A 26,519-nucleotide genomic window follows, 5' to 3' on the forward strand; every position below is an offset into this window, starting at 1 on the left:
TCCGGTCTGAAGAGCGACTGTCTAGGTCGACCACTATAGGTCGACAGTCACTAGGTCGACAGGGTTTCTAGGTCGAAAGGTCGACATGAGTTTTTCACATTTTTCTTTTTTTGAACTTTTTCATACTTAACGATCCACGTGGACTACGATTGGAACGTTAATCAGTGCCGAGCGAGGCGATAGCAGAGCGAGACACCTTGCCCGAAGCATGGCGAGTGAAGCGAGCCATGCGAGAGGACAGGGTGCACTAATTGGGGTTCCCGGTCACTCTACGAAGAAAACTACACCAAAAAACATAAAAAACGCATGTCGACCTTTTGACCTGTCGACCTAGACCATGTCGACCTAAAGACCCTGTCGACCTAGTTACTGTCGACCAATAGTGGTCGACCTAGACACTGTCGACCTAGTTACTATATACCTTCCATACCACACCCATTTCATGGGTATAAAGGTCAAATTAGGAAATATAAATAAATACAAAAGAAACAGTAAGGGGCACTGTTGCTTCAGTTTTGAGTGTTAGAAATAACATCTAAATACAATGTATAACATGGATTATATAGATTTAAGAAGACACAAGGTGAACAATATTGTCCCAGGATTAAGAAGCAAGGATTCTAATGTTGACATATGTCCAACTCAAAACACTTGTCTTGTTTGGTCTCATATAACAAGACAATGGACTTGGGTGGTCATTCCGAGTTGTTCGCTCGCTAGCTGCTTTTAGCAGCCGTGCAAACGCAAGCCGCCGCCCTCTGGGAGTGTATTTTAGCTTAGCAGAAGTGCGAACGAAAGGAACGCAGAGCGGCTCCAAAATAATTTTGTGCAGTTTTAGACTAGCTCAATACCTACTCAGCACTTGCGATCACTTCAGACTATTCAGTTCCTGTTTTGACGTCACAAACACGCCCTGCGTTCGGCCAGCCACGCCTACGTTTCCCCAGCCACTCCTGTGTTTTTATCTGGCACGCCTGCGTTTTTATCTGGCACGCCTGCGTTTTTAAACACACTCCCTGAAAACGGTCAGTTGACACCCAGAAACTCCCACTTCCTGTCAATCACTCTGTGGCCAGCAGTGCGACTGAAAAGCTTCGCTAGACCTTGTGTGAAACTACATCGTTCGTTGTAGTAGTACGACGCGCGTGCGCATTGCGCCGCATACGCATGCGCAGAAGTGCCTTTTTTTGCCTGATCGCTGCGCTGCGACCGAAATCTGCTAGCGAACAGCTCGGAATGACCCCCTTTGTCCTAAAAACACTATATTATATTAAATTAAACTGAATTGCATATAGGGGGTAATTCAGCCCTGATCACTCGCTAGCATTTTTTGTAGCGATGCGATCAGGTCAGAACTGCGCATGCATTTGCACCGCAATGCACAGGCGTGTCGCACAGGTACAAAGCGGATCACCGCTCAGCGATGGGTTTGTGCGAAGAATCCATTCACACGGGCGTTCGCAAGGAGAATGACAGGAAGAAGCCGTTTGTGGGTGGTTACTGACAGTTTTCTGGGAGTGTCTGGAAAAACGCAGGCGTGTCCATGCATTTGCAGGGAGGGTTCCTGACATCAATTCCGGTCCCGGACAGGCTGATGTGATCGCAGCGGCTGAGTAAGTCCTGGGTTACTCAGAGACTGCACAAGTTCTGTTCGTACAGCTCTGCTACACATGCGTTCGCACACTTGCAAAGCGAAAATACACTCCCCTTTGGGCGGCGACTATCTGTTCACAGCAGTGCAAAAAACCCCTTGCGAGCGTTCAGGTCTGAATTACCCCCATAGTCAGCATACAACATGACATATGTAATGGTTAAATAGTATATCAACCTAAAAACATGTTTACTCAAGCTGTACTTTGTCAAAATTTGTATTTGGTGCTGAACTGTCTGAGAGCAGAGTAAAATGAGATTGAAAACAGTAATTATTTATCACTCCTGATACACAACAAAAAACACCTGTTTTAAGGACATATTGAGACTTGCTTCTGCAACTGCTTTTTATTGTCTTCTGACGTTACTGCACGTGCAACTTTTTGCTAATGGTAGTAAAAGCCATTCCCCGTCTTACAAGTGTGCATTAGAATGTGCAAGGACTGGGACGCCCCCGTTGTATGGCTTAACAGTGTCATTTGGTGCATTTTTAGACGCAACCATTGGATGCACCATCAATATTCGCACCAACCCCATCTCAGTGCAGTATCTCCTTCAGAGTCTACTCCCCAGTGTAAATGATTAAGCATCTGAGAGCCTGATTCGGAGACTGGCGCAGTGTCCATGTTGTATGTTGCGGAGCGATGTATTGCCACTGCACATGTGTACAAGTCGCACTGCGCATGTGTTTATGTCGCACTGCACTTGTGATGTCTTGCAGCGGTGGTCGCAATGAGGATTTATTTGAACAGTGAGTGACAGTCAGGGAGCATTTGTGGAGGTAACAGGGGCAGTGGCCACCCAAGTGCAGGCGCGTCTCACCCATTTCAGGGGCGTGTCACAGCTTGCTACTCCAATCCCATACGCAGTTACAGTAGCTCCGGGGTCTTACTTCCCGCAGCGATGCTGTGGCCATTTTGCTTACTCAGAGGATCGATTATCGTCCGATGTGTGCGTCTTCATACACAAGCAGTGGTTCTCAGACGCCTCCAGGCATCTCAGTACAAATCCCAGTGGCAGCGACATTTGCATACTTCCGTTCAGCCACTGCGTACTAAATCGCAGCTGCAACGACATTGCATACATATATGAATCAGGCCCTGCGCTCACAACCAGTTGACACTCCCAGAACACGCCAGACAGACAGCGTATCTCCATGCGCATGTATAGCCAGCCCACCACCCAGTCACCGCCAGGAATGGGCGGTCATTTTCTAATACATAGACCATGCTTCCCAGTCACTACGCTCCTCTGGGCATATACTCAGTGTGCGACTTTAGCTCCTTAATAAGCCTTGGAAGGAGATAAAGTTGACGCAGATATAGGGCCTAATTCAGTCCTGATTGCAGCAGCAAAATCTTTCTCTAATGGGAAAAATCTAGGGGGTAATTCTGAGTTGATCGCAGCAGGATTTTTGTTAGCAGTTGGGCAAAACCATGTGCACTGCAGGGGAGGCAGATATAACATGTGCAGAGAGAGTTAGATTTGGGTGTGGTGTGTTCAATCTGCAATCTAAATTGCAGTGTAAAAATAAAGCAGCCAGTATTTACCCTGCACAGAAATAAAATAACCCACCCAAATCTATCTCTCTCTGCACATGTTATATCTGCCTCCCCTGCAGTGCACATGATTTTGCCCAACTGCTAACAAAAATCCTGCTGCGATCAACTCAGAATTACCCCCCATGTGCAGTGCAGGTGGGGCAGATGTAACATGTGCAGGGAGATTAGATTTGGGTGGGGTGTGTTCAAACTGAAATCTAAAGGTGCGTACACACAGTGAGATATTGTCTATGCCCGATATTAACTATGCAAATTCCCTTGAACTCCCCCAGAGCCCAGAAGCACCAATTTTGACTATCTGTACTTTCGATTTTGTCTATGTACGATTTTGACTAAGTGCCAATTTTGACTATACTTTGTACTAGATAATACACTCTATAGTCAAGATTGACTTGCGTGCAAAGTCTATCTAGTCTTACGATACCAACCCCGCGGGAGTGCGCATCGGGATCGAAATTGCGATTTGCACGATATAGTCAAAATCGGATGGAGAAATCTCACCGTGTATACACACCTTTTATTGCAATGTAGAAATAAAGCAGACAGTATTTACCGTGCACAGAAACAAAATAACCCACCCAAATCTAACTCTCTCTGCACATGTTATATCTGCCCTCCGTGCAGTGCACATGGTTTTGCCCATTAGAGAAAGACTTTGCTGCGATCAGGTCTGAATTATGCCCAAAGTACCAGCCAATCAGCTCCTAACTATCATTTTTCAAAAACAGCCTGTGACATGGCAGTTAGTAGCTGATTGGCTGCTACTTTATCTCCATCCAAGGCTCAATAAATAGACCCCTTACTCTCATGTGCAGTTGAAACACCCAACAGTTTGCGCTAATATTGGCATTGCATGCGGCTCATAATTTGGCTCTTAGTCAGCTTTCACCCTTTAATAAATTGGCCCCTATATGTCCTGTAATGTAAAACTACTACAATCCTAGGGGTATATTTACTTAAGTGCGTATTTTTTAGAAGGGGAGTCATTGCCCATAGCAACCAATCAGATTCTACCTATTATCTTCTAGAAGGTGCTAATTAAAAGATAAGTAGAATCGGATTGGTTGCTATGGGCAACATCTCCACTTCTAAAAACCTGCACTTTAGTAAATATACCCTCTTCAGACAACGGGACTGCTTGTCTACTATTTTTAATCTCCCAACCAGGAGGTGGGAAGCAATTGGCCAGTGCCCCCCCAAAAAATAGAGCGGGGCGCCCCAAATTTCAGGAATCTCTGGGAGAGCTGCCATGTATGAGCACTTTCTCCTGTGACTGTTGGCTGTCAGGTCATGCTGTATCTCCGGCACAGAACCTGTTAAGCGGTCGCTGGCTGCTGGGTACATGGAAGCTTGGCAAGGATTTGATGCTTCTGATAAATGCGCGGCTGTACACTCTGCTCTTTCCTACCTGTCTAATGATGGAGGCTGTGGGGAGCGCTGAGAGATGGTAATGACATGATATATGCTGCCCCTCCGGCCGTGCCAGAGAATTCTGCTGATCAGCTCACCTTGTATAGGAGAATCTGCTGCAGATATACTGCGTGTTCCCCTTATGCAGAACCTATTAGCGTGCTCATAATATATTGTCTTATTTGCAAAGCGTTCTGTATCTGTCAGACGTTCAGGTTCTGTATCTAGATAAGTAACAAATACACTTCTCAGCCTAAAATGCATCACTGGAATCCGTACTGTGTGTTCTGCAGCCGCTGAGCATGCCCAGATTTTATGAGAATGGAGACAGACAATGGAGATGCCAGCTCTGCTAAATATTCAGGCAGGGACAGCATGTCCTGACCTTATAGAAAAAATTGGTATAAGGGCTGGGAGCGTGGTGACGCAATTCATGCCATTATGGCTCCCCTAGCCTAATGCCACGTATCTATTGCACCATTGCACTATTCGCTGCATGGCCGTGATGGCTCATTTCTCAGACAATTGCATTATCAAAACTCCGCCCACTTCACTACGGAAGTGGATAGGATGAATGGATTTCCTGATGTCCTGGGAGATAGGGATGGCTATTGTAGGGGTTACCATCGATTGTGCCATTGCGATGTTTTGCATAAATGGCACGATATAATCGATGGGAAACCTTTGATGGTTAACCGGCCAAGTTCAATAACTCTGCACCAGAAAAAAAATTGGCTCCCTCTCAGCCATCGATGGTGGAGAATCACTGGACCTCCACCATCAGTGGCAAAACCATTGACCATCAGTGGAGAACCATTGATGGCTGATGGCCATCCTCAGTGGCGGTCAGCACTGTAATACCTCTTTCACACTGAAGCCCCAACTCCAACCCGTGTTCTTCTCAGGATGCTGCAGATATATTTACCCATTTCACACCACCAGATGGTCGCGGGTTATCGCCATTCACACAGGACGCTTGGACATGATGTCATTTGCAGGCGCTCCTGAGCCTGCCAATCAGCATCCTTTTTAGGCATGACTCGGGTTATGTATGACTGTTTTTCACATTGCAACCGACCCAGGTCAGACCTAGAAATAACCCTGGTCACGACCTAGGTCATGGACCCAGGATGCACGCCTGCGGATGACCCTTTCATACCGAGTAATTTCTTGGTTTGCAACGGCCTGCCCCGGCAATAACCTAAGTTCTCTGCTCAGTGTGAAAAGGGGTATTACACACCACACCGCATTTCCGTTGCTGGGCATCATACTCGTACAGTAGCTCTGGCTGGGATCTCAGAGGACACCTGAAAAGTTGGGGTTTTCCAGCAAATAGGTTTTTATGTACTGCAAAGAAGATCACTCTAAGCAGCATGGTGGTCTCCAAGGTTCAGTGTGGGAGATTCTATGTAAGGGATCATCTGTGCAAGACCGGAGAGGGGGATTCTGTGCACGGATGGTGCGTCTTTGTGCAAGGGACAGTCAGTGCGAAGGAGTTATTCCAGTACAAGTGAGTGGGACGTGAAGAGGGATGGCGGCTGTGCAGTGACCATGTTGGAATTTTAGTGCCATTTCTTTAGTTTGGGTTTGGGGTGGTCTCTCCCAGATTTTGCTCAGGGGGCACCATGGGGCACATTGTACAAGCCCCCAACCACTAATATAGCTGTCAGTTTCTACGCCAAAAGTCTGTGCGCTGTAATTCGTTTTGCAACATAAAACTAATTGATTCACATTCTGGGGCACATTTTCCTTTTTTTATTTTTTTAAATACAGCTCTTACGGCACTGATAGCAAATCACATACTGGCCCCTGACGTGCTTTACGGACTGTGTTTAACTCCCGGGGCCTATTATCCATGCTGCTAAATTGCCGTTGTTCAGATTAAACTTGGAACAGATTGACGGTTCTAACTACTTTCATGTACTCTATATATTCTTAAAGCCATTTGTGTGATCCATATCTTGGCGATTGTAACAGCGGTGTAGGGCTGTCTGCAAAAAGGACGAGCTAGGCAATGTAGTAACAAATGGAATATATAACATATCACCGGGGAGGTATAAACACAGCGAGAATGTTAAGGTTTTATCGCCAAATATATATTATTCTGCACACTGCACAGGGTCAAGCGCAGCCAAGCAGACATTTCTGGTGTCTGTGATAGTCCGTCCCCGGAGTTGTGTTAACACTGGAGATTAAGCCCTTTACAGCATGTACGGTCATTTATTATTTTATTAAAATCAACTAAATCACAGATCCACTTTGTCCAGAATATAAATCAATCACTTGTACAGAGCTAGAAAACATCTCCTTATAGCAGTCACTAATAAATAGGGATCAGGATTTAGTCATAGCTGAAGGTATCATATATAGAAAAGTTATAAATGAGGATATTCAACAGTATATATTCATATTTCGCCTACTGCGGCAGACCGTGAGATGTTTGTACTAGCATGTGTTATACAGCTCAATGTGAGCCATGGTTCTGTTATCAGTCACTAGCTGAAGTGTTCCACTTATACCCCTTTCACACCGCACAAATAACCCGGTATAGACCCGGTATATTGCCGGGTCGACACGGGTCGCTGTGCGGTGTGAAAGGGCCCGTGGCGAATACCCGGGTCGCCTGATCCGGTAATTCAACCCAGGAATAAAGCAGTGTTGATCCCGGGTTGAATACCGGGTCAGTGGCAGTGTGAACGGGTTGCCGGGTCGATGCGACCCTGGACCCATTCACTACATAGGGAGAGTTGGCGCAGAGATGAGCTCATCTCCCAGCGCCACCTCCGCATCCGTCCCTGATGCCGGCTCCGCCCCCTGCCACTATGGCAACCCGACCCGGCATATTGCGGGTCAGGGAGCCAGTTGTAAGGGTCAAATGCCAGGTCCCACCCAGTAAAGACCCCTTTCCAAATTTCAATCATTTGTCATGTCGACCTTTTCACGCGTCGACATTTTGTCAGTGTTGTCCTAATGCATGTCGACCATATGGGGTCAGCCTAATGACTGTCGACCTAGACATTGTAGATCTTTTATAGCACTCCCATTTTTTGTCTTCCCACCTCCATTTCTGTCAGTTATTTTAGTTCATTGATTTATGGTTATTTCTGTCACTTATTACAGGGAGTTATTCAGAGTTGTTAGCAAACCAAAAAAGCACACTAATGGGCAAAACCATGCTGGACTGCAGGTGGGGCAGATGTAACATGTGCAGAGAGAGCTAGATTTGGGTGGGTTATTTTGTTTCTGTGCAGGGTAAATACTGGCTGCTTTATTTTTACACTGCAATTTAAATTTCAGTTGGAACACACCCCACCCAAATCCAGTGGAAGGCCCAGAACAGGCTCCTTGGGCCAATGTTCTGCCCAGCGTACACCAACAGGAGGCTCGACTCAACCTCAACCCCCTAGTATGTCTTCTGGGATACTATGTTACCACTCTGTGAAGTTTTCTTCCAAAATCATCCAGTGGAAGGCCCAGAACAGGGTCACTGGGTCACAGTTCTGACCAGCACATACCGCCATGAGGTCCGACCTGGACCCCAACCCCCTTAAAACTGACCGGAATCCAATTGGGCCACCTTGCGTTGGTTTCATCCCAACCAGTGCAGGGGTATCCAAATGTATAACCAGCCAGACAGGCAGACCAATGAATTTTATATAGAAGACTTAAGGTGGTCCTCCTGATTCAGAGGTGGACGCAGAGGAGGCCGCGTCTATTGGCGATTGCCACTACAGATTGCTTTCCTGGTGCACATTCATACATCTGTGTAATGTGCAAGGCCACTTTCAGTGTCTGTCCTGGGTTGGGTACGAGATCCCAGCATTTACAATCCCAACGATCAGGATGCCGACGGTCAAAATCCCGAACTTACCGGCGGGATCCGTAGGGTACAAGAGTGTCCGGATGTCACTTGGGGACCCAGCAGTGGCAATAATAGTGATGTGATAGTTTGTGGACCAACAGCTTTGTATTGGTCCACTCCGTCACACCCAACTAGGCTTGGGGGCCCGGCCCACCACCTCCTCACCCTGAATGGCTTTTTCTAAGGCTGTGCACGCAACCTGGTGGCTCAAGAAGCACCACACTGGTTATTCTCTGTGACCTGGGGTATTAATCACATCGTCAGGACAGTCAGGATTGGCTAGTAAGGTCTGTACTGAAGGGACTGACGTTGGCACTTACTCGGTTTGCAGCTGTTCAGTCTGGAGTGCGGTTGTGGGCTTGTGTGATCATAGAAAAGAACAAATACGGTACTTATCCCATACTGAAACTCACTGCAGCTATTAATACATTTAAAAGGCACCCGTATTTGGGGAACATGAAGTGCACAGAATAACAGCACTGACAGGGAGAAAAACATCAATTGTCTTTGAGAAATTAAATATGTATTTCATGTTTGACTTGAAATAGTAAATAAAATATGGTTGTGAGATAATACATATACTAGGGGCTCTGCATGCTTTCCTTTCCTTATGCATTCAATCGTTTCTCTGACGTCCTAGTGGATGCTGGGAACTCCGTAAGGACCATGGGGAATAGGGGAAGGAGGCTGGGCACTCTAGAAAGATCTTAGACTACCTGGTGTGCACTGGCTCCTCCCACTATGACCCTCCTCCAAGCCTCAGTTAGATTTCGTGCCCGGCCGAGGTTGGATGCACACTAGGGGCTCTCCTGAGCTCTTAGAAAGTTATAGTCTTAGAATTTGTTATTTTCAGTGAGACCTGCTGGCAACAGGCTCACTGCAGCGAGGGACTAAGGGGAGAAGAAGCGAACTCGCCTGCTTGCAGCCGGATTGGGCTTCTTAGGCTACTGGACACCATTAGCTCCAGAGGGATCGACCGCAGGCCCAGCCTTGATGTTCGGTCCCGGAGCCGCGCCGCCGTCCCCCTTACAGAGCCAGAAGCAAGAAGATGGTCCGGAAAATCGGCGGCATGAAGACATCCTGTCTTCACCAAGGTAGCGCACAGCACTGCAGCTGTGCGCCATTGCTCCTCATACACACTTCACACTCCGGTCACTGAGGGTGCAGGGCGCTGGGGGGGGGCGCCCTGAGGCAGCAATAAAAACACCTTGGCTGGCTAAAATACCTCAATATATAGCCCCTGGGGCTATATATGAGGTAAATACCCCTGCCAGAATCCCATAAAAAGCGGGAGAATACGCCGCAAAAAAGGGGCGGAGCCTATCTCCTCAGCACACTGGCGCCATTTTTCCCTCACAGCTCGGCTGGAAGGAAGCTCCCTGGCTCTTCCCTGCAATTCTACAGTACAGTAAGAGGGAAAAGAGAGGGGGGGCATTAAAATTGGCACTGTATACAGTATATTATATTGAAAAGCAGCTATTAGGGACATAACTCAGTTAGTCCCTGTATATATATAGCGCTCTGGTGTGTGCTAGCATACTCTTACTCTGTCCCCCCAAAGGGCTTTTGTGGGTCCTGTCCTCTGTTGGAGCATTCCCTGTGTGTGTGGAGTGTGTCGGTACGGCTGTGTCGACATGTTTGAGGAGGATAATGATGTGGAGGGGGAGCAGATGCCTTTAGCAGGGATGTCACCCCCTGGGGGTCAGACACCTGAGTGGATGGTATTATGGCAGGAAATGAGTGCACGTATAGACTCCTTACATAAAAAATTTGACGACATGCCGACTGTGGGACAGCCGAGTCTTCAGCTCGTGCCTGTCCAGGTGTCTCAAAAGTCATCAGGGGCTCTGAAACGCCCGCTATCTCAGGTGGCACAAGTAGATGTCGACACGGATACTGACACCAGTGTCGACGACGATGAGTCAAATTTAATGCCCGTTAAGGCCATTCACTGCATGATTGAGGCAATGAAAGAGGTGTTAAATATTTCTGATTTACATCCAGGTACCACAAAAAAGGGTATTATGTTTGGGGAGAAAAAACTACCTGTAATTTTTCCCCCGTCAGATGAATTAAATGAAGTGTGTGAAGAAGCGTGGGCTTCCCCTGATAAGAAATTGGTAATTCCTAAGAAGCTACTAATGGCGTTCCCTTTCCCGCCAGAGGATAGGTTACGTTGGGAAACACCACCGAAGGTGGATAAAGCGCTCACACGTTTGTCTAAAAAGGTGGCACTACCGTCCCAGGATACGGCCGCCCTTAAGGAACCTGTTGATAGAAAGCAGGAGGCGATCCTGAAGTCTGTATATACACACTCAGGCATTATACTCAGACCAGCTATTGCGTCAGCATGGATGTGCAGTGCTGCCGCTGCGTGGTCAGATAAACTGTCAGAAGATATTGACACGTTAGACAGAGACACGATCCTGCTAACAATAGACCATATCAAAGACTCAGTCTTATACATGAGAGATGCACAGAGGGAAATCTGCCGGCTGGCATCTAAAGTAAGTGCATTATCCATCTCTGCTAGGAGATGCTTATGGACTCGCCAGTGGACTGGAGATGCAGATTCCAAAAGGCACATGGAAGTTTTGCCTTATAAGGGGGAGGAATTATTTGGGGATGGTCTCTCCGACCTAGTTTCCACAGCAACGTCTGGGAAGTCAGCATTTTTACCCCATGTCCCCTCACAGCCTAAGAAGGCGCCATTTTATCAGGTTCAGTCCTTTCGGTCCCAGAAAAATAAGCGGGGAAAAGGAGGGTCTTTTCTGTCAAGAGGCAGAGGCAGAGGGAAAAGGCTGCAGCAAACAGCAGGTTCCCAGGAACAAAAGTCCTCCCCCGCTTCCTCTTCCAAGTCCGCCGCATGACGGTGGGGCTTCACAGGCGGAGCCAGGTACGGTGAAGGCCCGCCTCAGGAATTTCAGCGATCAGTGGGCTCGCTCACAGGTGGATCCCTGGATCCTTCAAATAGTATCTCAGGGATACAGGCTGGAATTCGAGGCGACTCCACCCCGCCGTTTCCTAAAATCCGCCTTGCCGATTGCTCCCTCAGACAGGGAGGCGGTGCTAGCAGCGATTCACAAGCTGTATTCCCAGCAGGTGATAATCAAGGTACCCCTACTTCAACAAGGCCGGGGTTACTGTTCCACACTATTTGTGGTGCCGAAACCGGACGGTTCGGTGAGACCCATTTTAAATTTGAAATCCTTGAACACATACATAAAAAAATTCAAGTTCAAGATGGAATCGCTCAGGGCGGTTATTGCAAGCCTGGACGAGGGGGATTACATGGTATCCCTGGACATCAAGGATGCTTACCTGCATGTCCCCATTTACAATTCTCACCAGGAGTACCTCAGATTTGTGGTACAGGATTGCCATTACCAATTCCAGACGCTGCCGTTTGGACTCTCCACGGCACCGAGGGTATTTACCAAGGTTATGGCGGAAATGATGATACTCCTTCGAAAAAAGGGAGTTTTAATTATCCCATACTTGGACGATCTCCTAATAAAGGCACGATCCAAGGAACAGTTGTTAGTGGGAGTAGCACTATCTCAGGAAGTGCTGAGCCAGCACGGTTGGATTCTGAATATCCCAAAGTCACAGCTGGTCCCCACGACACGTCTAATGTTCCTGGGAATGATTCTGGACACGGCCCAGAAAAAAAGTGTTTCTCCCGGAGGAGAAAGCCAGGGAGTTGTCTTCTCTAGTCAGAGACCTCCTAAAACCAAAACAGGTATCGGTGCATCACTGCACGCGGGTCCTGGGAAAGATGGTAGCTTCTTACGAAGCAATTCCATTCGGCAGGTTCCATGCCAGAATTTTTCAGTGGGACCTGTTGGACAAGTGGTCCGGATCGCATCTTCAGATGCATCGTTTAATAACCCTGTCTCCACGAACCAGGGTGTCCCTTCTGTGGTGGCTGCACAGTGCTCATCTTCTGGAGGGCCGCAGATTCGGCATACAGGACTGGGTCCTGGTGACCACGGATGCCAGCCTACGAGGCTGGGGGGCAGTCACAAAGGGAAGAAATTTCCAAGGACTATGGTCAAGTCAGGAGACTGCCCTTCACATAAATATTCTGGAACTAAGGGCCATTTACAATGCCCTAAGTCAAGCAAAATCCCTGCTCCTACACCAGCCGGTGCTGATCCAGTCAGACAACATCACGGCAGTCGCCCATGTGAATCGACAGGGCGGCACAAGAAGCAGGACGGCGATGGCAGAAGCCACAAAAATTCTCTGATGGGCGGAGAATCATGTACTAGCACTGTCAGCAGTGTTCATCCCGGGAGTGGACAACTGGGAAGCAGACTTTCTCAGCAGGCACGACCTCCACCCGGGAGAGTGGGGACTTCATCCAGAAGTCTTCCAAATGATTGTAAATCAATGGGGTCGTCCACAGGTGGACATGATGGCGTCCCGCCTAAACAAAAAACTAGAGAAGTATTGCGCCAGGTCAAGAGACCCTCAGGCGATAGCTGTGGACGCTCTAGTGACACCGTGGGTGTACCGGTCAGTTTATGTGTTCCCTCCTCTACCTCTCATACCAAAGGTATTGAGAATAATAAGAAAGCGAGGAGTAAACACAATTCTCGTGGTTCCGGATTGGCCGAGAAGAGCGTGGTACCCGGAACTTCAAGAGATGATCTCAGAGGACCCGTGGTCTCTGCCGCTCAGACAGGACCTGCTGCAGCAGGGCCCCTGTCTGTACCAAGACTTACCGCGGCTGCGTTTGACGGCATGGCGGTTGAACGCCGGATCCTGAAGGAAAAGGGCATTCCGGAGGAAGTCATTCCTACGCTTATTAAAGCCAGGAAAGATGTTACGGCAAAGCATTATCACCGCATATGGCGGAAATATGTTGCATGGTGCGAGGCCAAAAAGGCCCCAACAGAGGAATTTCAACTAGGTCGATTTCTGCATTTCCTGCAAGCAGGAGTGAATATGGGCCTAAAACTGGGCTCCATTAAGGTACAGATCTCGGCTCTGTCAATTTTCTTTCAAAAAGAACTAGCTTCAGTACCTGAAGTTCAGACATTTGTGAAAGGAGTGCTGCATATTCAGCCCCCATTTGTGCCTCCTGTGGCACCTTGGGATCTCAACGTGATGTTGAGTTTCTTAAAATCACATTGGTTTGAGCCACTAAAAACCGTGGATCTGAAATATCTCACGTGGAAAGTGGTCATGTTATTGGCCTTGGCTTCAGCCAGGCGAGTGTCAGAGATGGCGGCTTTATCATGTAAAAGCCCTTATCTGATTTTCCATATGGATAGGGCAGAATTGAGGACTCGTCCCCAGTTTCTCCCTAAGGTGGTGTCAGCGTTTCACCTGAACCAGCCTATTGTGGTGCCTGCGGCTACTAAGGATTTGGAGGACTCCAAGTTGCTAGACGTTGTCAGGGCCCTGAAAATATATGTTTCCAGGACGGCTGGAGTCAGAAAATCTGACTCGCTGTTTATCCTGTATGCACCCAACAAGCTGGGTGCTCCTGCTTCTAAGCAGACTATTGCTCGTTGGATTTGTAGTACAATTCAGCTTGCACATACTGTGGCAGGCCTGCCACAGCCAAAATCTGTCAATGCCCATTCCACAAGGAAGGTGGGCTCATCTTGGGCGGCTGCCCGAGGGGTCTCGGCTTTACAACTTTGCCGAGCTGCTACTTGGTCAGGGGCAAACACGTTTGCAAAATTCTATAAATTTGATACCCTGGCTGAGGAGGACCTGGAGTTCTCTCATTCGGTGCTGCAGAGTCATCCGCACTCTCCCGCCCGTTTGGGAGCTTTGGTATAATCCCCATGGTCCTTACGGAGTTCCCAGCATCCACTAGGACGTCAGAGAAAATAAGAATTTACTCACCGGTAATTCTATTTCTCGTAGTCCGTAGTGGATGCTAGGCGCCCATCCCAAGTGCGGTTTATCTGCAATACTTGTACATAGTTATTGTTAACTAAATCGGGTTATTGTTGAGCCATCTGTTGAGAGGCTCTATTGTTTCATACTGTTAACTGTGTTTCATATCACGAGTTGTACGGTGTGATTGGTGTGGCTGGTATGAGTCTTACCCGGGATTCAAAATCCTTCCTTATTGTGTACGCTCGTCCGGGCACAGTACCTAACTGAGGCTTGGAGGAGGGTCATAGTGGGAGGAGCCAGTGCACACCAGGTAGTCTAAGATCTTTCTAGAGTGCCCAGCCTCCTTCGGAGCCCGCTATTCCCCATGGTCCTTAGGGAGTTCCCAGCATCCACTACGGACTACGAGAAATAGAATTACCGGTAAGTAAATTCTTATTTTTACATGTGAATGTTGTCTGTAGAATGATGTAAGGACGGAGTGCTTATAGCGTTGTACAGTACGCAGCTGACGCAGAAAGAGACCGATGCCAGTTTGCTTAGTGCACCTTGGGAGGGCAGATAATGTAAGGAAGGAGCGGTTTAGCATAAGCTGAGTATGTGTGCGGGTAGTTCCATACACATACAGTCTGGCGCAGACACATATATAGCTCTAACCAAGCTGTGTCATTTGCTCGTAGTCAAGGACAGGTACAGATACACAATGATGACATCATTGATGATGTTGGTCACTAGCACTAGTAAATCACTAGTGATTGGCTGATTGGTAATGCACGGCTGTTGCTGATAGGTTCCCCTTTCATTGCTCATGTTTTTTTTTTGTCTGTGGTTTTAGTTAATTTTTTCCCCTGAGCATGATATGTAAAGTTGTTTGTGCTGTATAGCCTAATAGCTTTTACAGATTTTGCAAGCAAGACATATGGTTAAACAAATGGTTCTATGTAGCAGCGTAACAGGGTAGCAGAGTGCCCTGTGCCGCCCTCAGCTCTCTCCTGTGCTCATGACCTCGTGATGGCGCACAGAGGGGGAGTGTAGCACTACCTGGAGCATCCTGAGAACTGTCCAAGTGGCTGTACAATCTGCGGGGTGCCTGCCCGGAGCGCCAAAGGATGCTCAGGACAGCTCTGCAGCAGTGATCCTAGCTGAAGAGTGCCGCTCCAGGCACCCCGCTAACCAGAAGCATAGGCCATGGGGCAGCGACAGTGCCGCCACCAGCGCCCTGCACTCTGTATGTATATGTATCTGATGTATCTGTGATGTGAACTGGGGGCCTAATTCAGAGTTGATCGCAGCAGCAAATGTGTTAGCAGTTGGGCAAAACCATGTGCACTGCGGGGGAGGGGAGGGGAGGGCAGATACAACATGTGCAGAGAGAGTTAGATTTGGGTGGGGTGTGTTCAATCTGCAATCTAAATTGCAGTGTAAAAATAAAGCAGCCAGTTTTTACCCTGCGCAGAACCAAAATAACCCACCCAAATCTAACTCTCTCTGCAAATGTTATATCTGCCACACCTGCAGTGCACATGGTTTTGCCCAAACAAATTTGCTGCTGCGATCAACTCTGAATTACCCCCTGGTACATATTCCCCAGGTGCTGACCTGTACACAACTTGCAATACTTGAAGCATTGCATACACATTCAATTAAATTTTTTAGTGAATGTATTTTGTGAATGCTATTTAGCGGTCATAGGCCCTCATTCCGAGTTGTTCGCTCGCTAGCTGCTTTTAGCAGCATTGCAAACGCTAGGCCGCCGCCCTCTGGGAGTGTATCTTAGCTTAGCAGAATAGCAAACGAAAGGTTAGCAGAACTGCTACTAAATAATTCTTTGCAGTTTCTGAGTAGCTCCAGACCTGCTCCTAGATTGTGATCACCTCAGTCCGTTTAGTTCCTGGTTTGACGTCACAAACACGCTCTGCGTTCGGCCAGCCACTCCCCCGTTTCTCCAGCCACTCTGGCGTTTTTACCCACGCCTGCGTTTTTTAGCACACTTTCGGAAAACGCTCAGTTACCTCCCAGAAACGCCCCTTTTCTGTCAATCACTCACCGACAGCAGAGCAACTGAAAAGTGCCGCACGAACACCAGCAAAACTGCTAAGTTTTTAGTTAAATAACTAAGCGCATGCGCGCTGCGTACCATGCGCATGCGCATTTAGCAGCAAATCGCAGCATAGCGAAAATTGGCAACGAGCGAACAACTCGGAATGACCACCATAGTGCCCAGTCATGCGTCACGCTCTCTGAACTAGACTTGCTAAGCCTTTTCTTGGCGTGTTTGACCTCGAAATTTAAAGCGCCACTAAGGTTAAAAGCAAAACGTGCAGTTCTTTGCACTTAACGTTAGTGGCGCTTTAAATGTTGAGGGCAAACCTGCAGGGAAGCGGCAACTTGCAATAACCACTGCTTAGTAGATCTAACCCTATGTAGTTGATGGACAGTAGGGTTTGATGTACACAGTACCTTCTTTTTCTCTAACGTCCTAAGTGGATGCTGGGGACTCCGTAAGGACCATGGGGAATAGCGGCTCCGCAGGAGACTGGGCACAAAGTAAAAAGCTTTAGGACTACCTGGTGTGCACTGGCTCCTCCCCCCATGACCCTCCTCCAAGCCTCAGTTAAGATTTTGTGCCCGAACGAGAAGGGTGCAATCTAGGTGGCTCTCCTGAGCTGCTTAGAGAAAAAGTTTAAAGTAGGTTTTTTACTTTCAGTGAGACCTGCTGGCAACAGGCTCACTGCATCGAGGGACTAAGGGGAGAAGAAGCGAACTCACCTGCGTGCAGAGTGGATTGGGCTTCTTAGGCTACTGGACATTAGCTCCAGAGGGACTATCACAGGCCCAGCCATGGATGGGTCCCGGAGCCGCGCCGCCGTCCCCCTTACAGAGCCAGAAGACTGAAGAGTCCGGAAAATCGGCGGCAGAAGACGTTCTGTCTTCATTAAGGTAGCGCACAGCACCGCAGCTGTGCGCCATTGCTCTCAGCACACTTCACACTCCGGTCACTGAGGGTGCAGGGCGCTGGGGGGGGCGCCCTGAGACGCAATAGAAATACCTTTTTTTGGCTAAAAATACATCACATATAGCTCCTGGGCTATATGGATGTATTTAACCCCTGCCTAAATTACAATAAAAAAGCGGGAGAAAGGCCGCCGTAAAGGGGGCGGAGCCTATCTCCTCAGCACACTGGCGCCATTTTTTCCTCACAGCTCCGTTGGAGGAAGGCTCCCTGACTCTCCCCTGCAGTCCTGCACTACAGAAACAGGGTAAAACAAGAGAGGGGGGGCATAAAATTGGCATATAAAGATATACAGCAGCTATATTAGGGAAAAACACTTATATAAGGTTATCCCTGTATATATATAGCGCTCTGGTGTTTGCTGGCAAACTCTCCCTCTGTCTCCCCAAAGGGCTAGTGGGGTCCTGTCCTCTATCAGAGCATTCCCTGTGTGTGTGCGGTGTGTCGGTACGTTGTGTCGACATGTATGAGGAGGAAAATGGTGTGGAGGCGGAGCAATTGCCTGTGTTAGTGATGTCACCCTCTAGGGAGTCGACACCTCACTGGATGATCTTATGGAAAGAATTACGTGATAGTGTCAGCACTTTACAAAAGTCTGTTGACGACATGAGACAGCCGGATAATCAGTTAATACCTGTACAGGCGTCTCAAACACCGTCAGGGGCTCTAAAGCGCCCGTTACATCAGGTCGATACAGACACAGACACGGACACTGACTCCAGTGTCGACGGTGAAGAAACAAACGTATTTTCCAGTAGGGCCACACGTTACATGATCACGGCAATGAAGGAGGTTTTGAACATTTCTGATACTACAAGTACCACAAAAAAGGGTATTATGTGGGGTGTGAAAAAACTACCCGTAGTTTTTCCTGAATCAGATGAATTAAATGAGGTGTGTGATGAAGCGTGGGTTTCCCCCGATAAAAAACTGCTAATTTCTAAAAAATTATTGGCATTATACCCTTTCCCGCCAGAGGTTAGGGCGCGCTGGGAAACACCCCCTAGGGTGGATAAGGCGCTCACACGCTTATCAAAACAAGTGGCAATACCGTCTCCTGATACGGCCGCCCTCAAGGAACCAGCTGATAGGAAGCTGGAAAATGTCCTAAAAAGTATATACACACATACTGGTATTATACTGCGACCAGCAATCGCCTCAGCCTGGATGTGCAGTGCTGGGGTGGCTTGGTCGGATTCCCTGACTGAAAATATTGATACCCTGGACAGGGACAATATATTATTGACTATAGAGCGTTTAAAAGATGCGTTTCTATATATGCGAGATGCACAGAGGGATATTTGCACTCTGGCATCAAGAGTAAGTGCGATGTCCATTTCTGCCAGAAGAGGATTATGGACGCGACAGTGGTCAGGGGATGCGGATTCCAAACGGCATATGGAAGTATTGCCGTATAAAGGGGAGGAGTTATTTGGGGTCGGTCTATCGGACTTGGTGACCACGGCAACGGCCGGGAAATCCACCTTTCTACCCCAAGTCACCTCGCAGCAGAAAAAGATACCGTCTTTTCAGGCTCAGTCCTTTCGTCCCCATAAGGGCAAGCGGGCAAAAGGCCACTCATATCTGCCCCGGGGCAGAGGAAGGGGAAAAAGACTGCAGCAGACAGCCTCTTCCCACGAACAGAAGCCCTCCCCCACTTCTGCCAAGTCCTCAGCATGACGCTGGGGCCTTACAAGCGGACTCAGGCACGGTGGGGGCCCGTCTCAAGATTTTCAGCGCGCAGTGGGCTCACTCGCAAGTGGACCCCTGGATCCTGCAGGTAGTATCTCAGGGGTACAAATTGGAATTCGAGACGTCTCCCCCTCGCCGGTTCCTGAAGTCTGCTTTACCAACGTCTCCCCCCGACAGGGAGGCGATATTGGAAGCCATTCACAAGCTGTATTCCCAGCAGGTGATAATCAAGGTACCCCTCCTACAACAGGGAAAGGGGTATTATTCCACGCTGTTTGTGGTACCGAAGCCGGACGGCTCGGTGAGACCCATTTTAAATCTGAAATCCTTGAACACTTACATAAGAAGGTTCAAGTTCAAGATGGAGTCACTCAGAGCAGTGATAGCGAACCTGGAAGAAGGGGACTATATGGTGTCTCTGGACATCAAGGATGCTTACCTCCATGTCCCAATTTGCCCTTCTCACCAAGGGTACCTCAGGTTTGTGGTACAGAACTGTCATTATCAGTTTCAGACGCTGCCGTTTGGATTGTCCACGGCACCCCGGGTCTTTACCAAGGTAATGGCCGAAATGATGATTCTTCTTCGAAGAAAAGGCGTCTTAATTATCCCTTACTTGGACGATCTCCTGATAAGGGCAAGGTCCAGAGAACAGTTAGAGGTCGGAGTAGCACTATCTCAAATAGTACTACGACAGCACGATTGGATTCTAAATATTCCAAAATCGCAGCTGATTCCGACGACACGTCTGCTGTTCCTAGGGATGATTCTGGACACAGTACAGAAAAAGGTGTTTCTCCCGGAGGGGAAAGCCAGGGAGTTATCCGACCTAGTCAGGAACCTCCTAAGACCAGGCCAGGTGTCAGTGCATCAATGCACAAAGGTCCTGGGAAAGATGGTGGCTTCTTACGAAGCGATTCCATTCGGCAGATTCCACGCAAGAACTTTTCAGTGGGATCTGCTGGACAAATGGTCCGGATCGCATCTTCAAATGCATCAGCGGATAACCCTGTCTCCAAGGACAAGGGTGTCTCTCCTGTGGTGGTTACAGAGTGCTCATCTCCTAGAGGGCCGCAGATTCGGCATTCAGGATTGGGTCCTGGTGACCCCGGATGCCAGCCTGAGAGGCTGGGGAGCAGTCACACAGGGAAGAAATTTCCAGGGCTTGTGGTCAAGCATGGAAACGTCACTTCACATAAATATCCTGGAACTAAGGGCCATTTACAATGCCCTAAGTCAGGCAAGGCCTCTGCTTCAGGGTCAGTCGGTGTTGATCCAGTCGGACAACATCACGGCAGTCGCCCACGTAAACAGACAGGGCGGCACAAGAAGCAGGAGGGCAATGACGGAAGTTGCAAGGATTCTTCGCTGGGCGGAAAATCATGTAATAGCACTGTCAGCAGTGTTCATTCCGGGAGTGGACAACTGGGAAGCAGACTTCCTCAGCAGACACGATCTCCACCCGGGGGAGTGGGGACTTCACCCAGAAGTCTTCCACATGATTGTGAACCGTTGGGAAAAACCAAAGGTGGACATGATGGCGTCCCGCCTCAACAAAAAACTGGACAGATATTGCGCCAGGTCAAGGGACCCTCAAGCAATAGCTGTGGACGCTCTGGTAACACCGTGGGTGTACCGATCAGTGTATGTGTTCCCTCCTCTACCTCTCATACCCAAGGTATTGAGAATCATAAGAAGGAGAGGAGTAAAGACTATACTCGTGGCTCCGGATTGGCCAAGAAGGACTTGGTACCCGGAACTTCAAGAGATGCTCACGGAAGACCCGTGGCCTCTACCTCTAAGAAAGGACCTGCTCCAGCAGGGACCATGTCTGTTTCAAGACTTACCGCGGCTGCGTTTGACGGCATGGCGGTTGAACGCCGGATCCTGAAGGAAAAAGGCATTCCGGATGAAGTCATCCCTACCCTGATCAAAGCCAGGAAGGATGTAACTGTGCAACATTATCACCGTATTTGGCGTAAATATGTTGCGTGGTGTGAGGCCAGGAAGGCCCCTACAGAGGAATTTCAACTGGGTCGTTTCCTGCATTTCCTGCAAACAGGACTGTCTATGGGCCTAAAATTGGGGTCCATTAAGGTTCAAATTTCGGCCCTGTCAATATTCTTCCAAAAAGAACTAGCTTCAGTTCCTGAAGTTCAGACGTTTGTCAAGGGGGTACTGCATATACAGCCTCCTTTTGTGCCTCCAGTGGCACCTTGGGATCTCAATGTAGTTTTGGGATTCCTAAAATCACATTGGTTTGAACCACTCACCACTGTGGACTTAAAATATCTCACATGGAAAGTGGTAATGATGTTAGCCCTGGCTTCAGCCAGGCGTGTATCAGAATTGGCGGCTTTATCCTATAAAAGCCCTTACCTAATTTTTCATACGGATAGGGCAGAATTGAGGACTCGGCCTCAATTTCTTCCTAAGGTGGTTTCAGCATTTCACTTAAACCAGCCTATTGTGGTGCCTGCGGCTACTAGGGACTTGGAGGATTCCAAGTTGCTAGACTTAGTCAGGGCCCTGAAAATATATGTTTCCAGGACGGCTGGAGTCAGAAAATCTGACTCGCTGTTTATCCTGTATGCACCCAACAAGCTGGGTGCTCCTGCTTCTAAGCAGACGATTGCTCGTTGGATTTGTAGTACAATTCAGCTTGCACATTCTGTGGCAGGCCTGCCACAGCCAAAATCTGTAAAAGCCCATTCCACACGGAAAGTGGGCTCATCTTGGGCGGCTGCCCGAGGGGTCTCGGCTTTACAACTTTGCCGAGCAGCTACTTGGTCAGGGGCAAACACGTTTGCTAAATTCTACAAATTTGATACCCTTGCTGAGGAGGACCTGGAGTTCTCTCATTCGGTGCTGCAGAGTCATCCGCACTCTCCCGCCCGTTTGGGAGCTTTGGTATAATCCCCATGGTCCTTACGGAGTCCCCAGCATCCACTTAGGACGTTAGAGAAAATAAGAATTTACTTACCGATAATTCTATTTCTCATAGTCCGTAGTGGATGCTGGGCGCCCATCCCAAGTGCGGATTGTCTGCAATACTTGTACATAGTTATTGTTACAAAAATCGGGTTATTGTTGTAGTGAGCCATCTTCCTAGAGGCTCCTCTGTTATCATGCTGTTAACTGGGTTCAGATCACAAGTTGTACGGTGTGATTGGTGTGGCTGGTATGAGTCTTACCCGGGATTCAAAATCCTTCCTTATTGTGTACGCTCGTCCGGGCACAGTATCCTAACTGAGGCTTGGAGGAGGGTCATGGGGGGAGGAGCCAGTGCACACCAGGTAGTCGTAAAGCTTTTTACTTTGTGCCCAGTCTCCTGCGGAGCCGCTATTCCCCATGGTCCTTACGGAGTCCCCAGCATCCACTACGGACTATGAGAAATAGAATTATCGGTAAGTAAATTCTTATTTTTGATGTGTACCTTAAAGATTTACATATTCACTGTGTTGACAAAGAATCTGTCCTTTGTACCATACAGTGTGCGCCATTTCTCAGGCCGCGATAGGCTACCTGTTACTGCTCTGAGCCAGTATCGCTGAAGCAGCTGAGTGTCGGTGCAGTAAGAGAATCCGCCTTATCCCGGCCCAGCCTACTAATAGGGGGAGTCCTGTGAAGTATTTTTTTGTTTTTGTGGACATGTCGCAGCCAGCTACTGTGTCTTTGGACGCAGTTTCACTGGCCACGACATCTTAGTTTCGATGGACATTCTGAGCCCATATGGTTGCCCAGACGTTCAGTGTTGTTTCCGTTGCTACGTCCTTGCACTAAGCAACGGATTAAAGACCCTGGCGGTGGGTGTCTGGACAAAGGGGGTGATTCAGATCTGATCGCTGCTGTGCGTTTTCGCACAGTGGGTGATCAGGTCCTAACTGGGCATGCGTATGCACCGCAATGCCACGCGCGCCGGACAACAAAAACGGGCATCGCCAGTCAGCGACGGGATGGTGCAAAAAATCTGATCGCATGGGCGCTCGTAAGGTGATTGACAGGAAGAGGCCGTTTGTGGGTGGCAACTGAGCGTTTACAGGGAGTGTCAGGGAAAGCGCAGGCGTTCCCAAGCGTTTTCAGGGAGGGTGTCTGACGTCAGCTCCGGCCCCGGTCAGCCTGTTCTCATCTCACTGGAGGAGTAAGTCCAGGGTTGCGCACAGACTGCACACAGTGAATTTTTGCAGCTCAGCTACACATGCGATCGCACACTTGCACGGCGAATTTACACTTCTCCTGTAGTCGGCGACTATCTGACCGCGGGACACCAAAATGCAGCAGCTGCGGCATTAGCAGGATTAGTATCCACCTTTGAATTACACCCTATACATTATTGCCACATAGGGATCTGGGAGACGTAACGCTCAGGTTATGTAATATTACCTATAAGCGCATGTGTATATTACAGGGATTGCTGCTGTGTGGGATATGATGGATTGGTCTGAAGCCAATCTCATTGACTGCTCTGTGAGTAATGTATTTATTAGGCCTAGAAGCAGCCGTCAGCGCCCTACCTGAGCCATTATTAGTATGATTGCAGGATAAAGTAACGGCTATTGTGTGGTCCAGCGTGTCTGTGTCTGCAGGCCGTTCCGCAGCTGCTTACACTGATGAAATGCATTATAGGGGAGCCTGCATGTGTGCTTGTGTCTGCTGGGGGGAGAGGGGGGGGGGGGGGGACTAACAAGCTGTTAATGTAATTTTTAGTTTTCACATTTTTTGGCTACATATTACGTCCGTTGTGCTTTATGTGCACATTTTCCGACCCTTACACAAAAACTCAATAGGAGAATGTAAATCATATTCATAAAATGGGAAAACTGTTATTAATTCCAGTCCTGAAAAGAAGCCTAGCTCTGCCAGAGTGCAGGGAAACCCGCCTGCGATGCGTAGGCTTTATGTTGTACATTTACTAAAGCTTCTAACACAGACAAGTGGTGGTGTTGCCCATAGCACCCAATAAGATTCTAGCTATCATGTCGCTATTGTATTCTAGAAAATGATAGACAAAATCTGATTGGTAAACCTACCTCCACGTCTGATTTTCAGTACTCGTTCACATGAGCCAGGATAATGGGTTAAATGCAAGAACACGCGGCTGAGTGATGTTATTATGTACTGCACATGTGGTTTACTGTTATTAGTATAATCTCTCGTAGTTATATGGTGCTATAACCAACACGGAGCAGAAGTTTAAATGCAGCAGTTTCCGCATGGCTCACCCCTGCCGACACAGGTGACGGTCCCTTTGTGTCTTTGACACCCTGGAGAAGAGTCTGAAAGTCAGATAGGCTGTAGAGCAGAGATTCTCAACCTTTTACAACTCGCGGCACACTGAACAAGATCTATATATTGACAAGGCACACCATTTTTTTTCACTTAAATATAATAGTGATGCATGGTGCAGTTGTGTGTCCTAGGATGTCATGTCGCAGCTTCTCCATAGGTAACGCCTGAGCCACATCTGAGAAGGCCAGAAGAGCCCAACACTGCCCGGGCCCAATATTAGAACTAACTCTGCAGCCGCTAAACCTACCAATATTGATCGTTCCAGGGCCTCAGTAGCGGAAGCACACTGGTGAGCCTGGCTCTTCTTCTATGGCGGCACACCTGGAGTCTGCCACGGCACACTGCTTGAAAAACACTGCTGTTGCATATGCAGAATCAGACCAATCAGAATATTGCGCTCACCACCCCACCGCCAGACGTCTGACAGACGAGATCCCGGCATCGGTGTGGTGACCAACGGTCTCCCAACCACTGGTCACCCGATACCCCGATACCAACCCATCCTAAATGACTATACAGTATGAGTGGAATTTTGAAACTCACTTAGTGCAGCTGGACAGTTGGTGTTCTGGTCATGGTTCTGCGGAACTTGACTCTGCCCAAGTTATACAACAGAACCCGACTTAAAGTGACTGCTCTGCAGAGGAACCTAATTGAGGGAGAGATTCTAACAGGATGTGGTGCAGGTGAGACTGTGTTTATACCACATATACCCCATCAATTTTTCTTTTCAGTCCAAGCCCCTGCGGTTCCTGTAAGCATCTGCTTCGCTATGACGAAAAGTCACAGGGGCAAACACTCAGGGCTGCAGACGTAGGACCAGCTGCTACAAGCATGGCAGAGGCGTCACTGTCACTGGTGACACCCGGAGAGGAGAAGGAGGGAGGCGGTAATGCAGTGCGCAGTGGTAAAAAGGGGGCATGGTCTCATGGGTAGGGGTGTGGCCTCCTGGCCTGAATCTCCGTTTTGTCGCTCTGGGTGTCCCGGGGGTTGCGGGCTGCACTCGGGGACTAGTGTGTGTGCGGTGCTGGCACAGTGACAGGAGCTGGGTGCTGCACGTAATGTCACAGTGCAACACCCGGCTCCTGTCACTGTAGAGGAGTCGGCACTTTGTGTGACGCCACTGACCCATGGGAAGCTTTACGTGGGTTACCCATGTGTTAGTAGCCCCAAGCATCGTTTGTGTTAGTCCCTGAACAAAAACTGCAAATATTGCAAATGGGCCTAATTCAGCAAGGATTGCAAATTCTGCTAAGTAGCAGAATTTGCAATCCTTTGGATCGCATGCTGGAGACCGCCCATCACAAGGCAAGGCTGCCGAGCACGCCGCCTCCCCCCTCTTGACCACGTTGAAATTGCGGTCGCACCGCAATTTCAGCGTGATCATAAAAAATGGGGCAGCCCCGTGCTGGCGCAGCCTGGCTGCGCCCAGAGGAGGCCCGCCACCATTTTTGTGATCGTAGCAGCTGCGTGTGACGTCATGCAGCCACCCCGATCACGACCCCCATGTCTCCATCGCCGCTCCCATTTTGAAGCCACGCCCTCACACCGCTCCGTCTTGGAAATGTAGCATTGCCGCCCCGCGACTGCTGCTGCCTGATTGACCGGCAGAGGCGATCGCATTTTCTGTGGGGTGCTGCAGAAAAAGTGGGCGCATGCGCAGGACGGGCCCTGCGCATGCGCCTGCATCCTCTTAGGAATGTTTGCAGTTGGATCGCTTAAGGCACAGGTTCTCAAACTTGGTCCTCAGGACCCCACACAGTGCATGTTTTGCAGGTCTCCCCACAGAATCACAAGTGAAATAATTAGCTTCACCTGTGGACCTTTTAAAATGTGTCAGTGAGTAATTAATACACCTGTGCACTTGCTGGGTGACCTGCATAACATGCACTGTGTGGGGTCCTGAGGACCGAGTTTGAGAACCACTGGCTTAAGGCGATCCAACCTGAATCAGGCCCCATGTGTACAGTATAAAATATACATCACAATATTAGATGCCACTAAGCGAGCAAAACTGCGGGCAACCGCTAGTAATAAAAATATTCTGATCTGAATGTAATAGTTTTAAATAATAAGTGAAATCACATTCCCCTTAGGTCAGTCATGTAAAAGACAACAAGGGCCTCAAACCAGAAATAACCATTCTTGGTCGGTCTGGTGGGGTGTGTGAGGTCATGCTGTG

The 26,519-nt window shown here is 48.6% G+C and overlaps 1 protein-coding gene across 4 annotated transcripts in view; it reads left to right on the top strand.

Moving 5' to 3' along the window:
* The window catches only part of CASKIN1 (CASK interacting protein 1), a 411,436-nt gene that overhangs the window by 45,122 nt on the left and 339,795 nt on the right, over positions 1–26,519 (top strand). The gene's annotated exons all lie outside the window — the stretch shown is intronic.

Source organism: Pseudophryne corroboree, chromosome 7 (assembly GCF_028390025.1).
Source record: "Pseudophryne corroboree isolate aPseCor3 chromosome 7, aPseCor3.hap2, whole genome shotgun sequence".
NCBI classification, from domain to species: Eukaryota; Metazoa; Chordata; class Amphibia; order Anura; family Myobatrachidae; genus Pseudophryne; species Pseudophryne corroboree.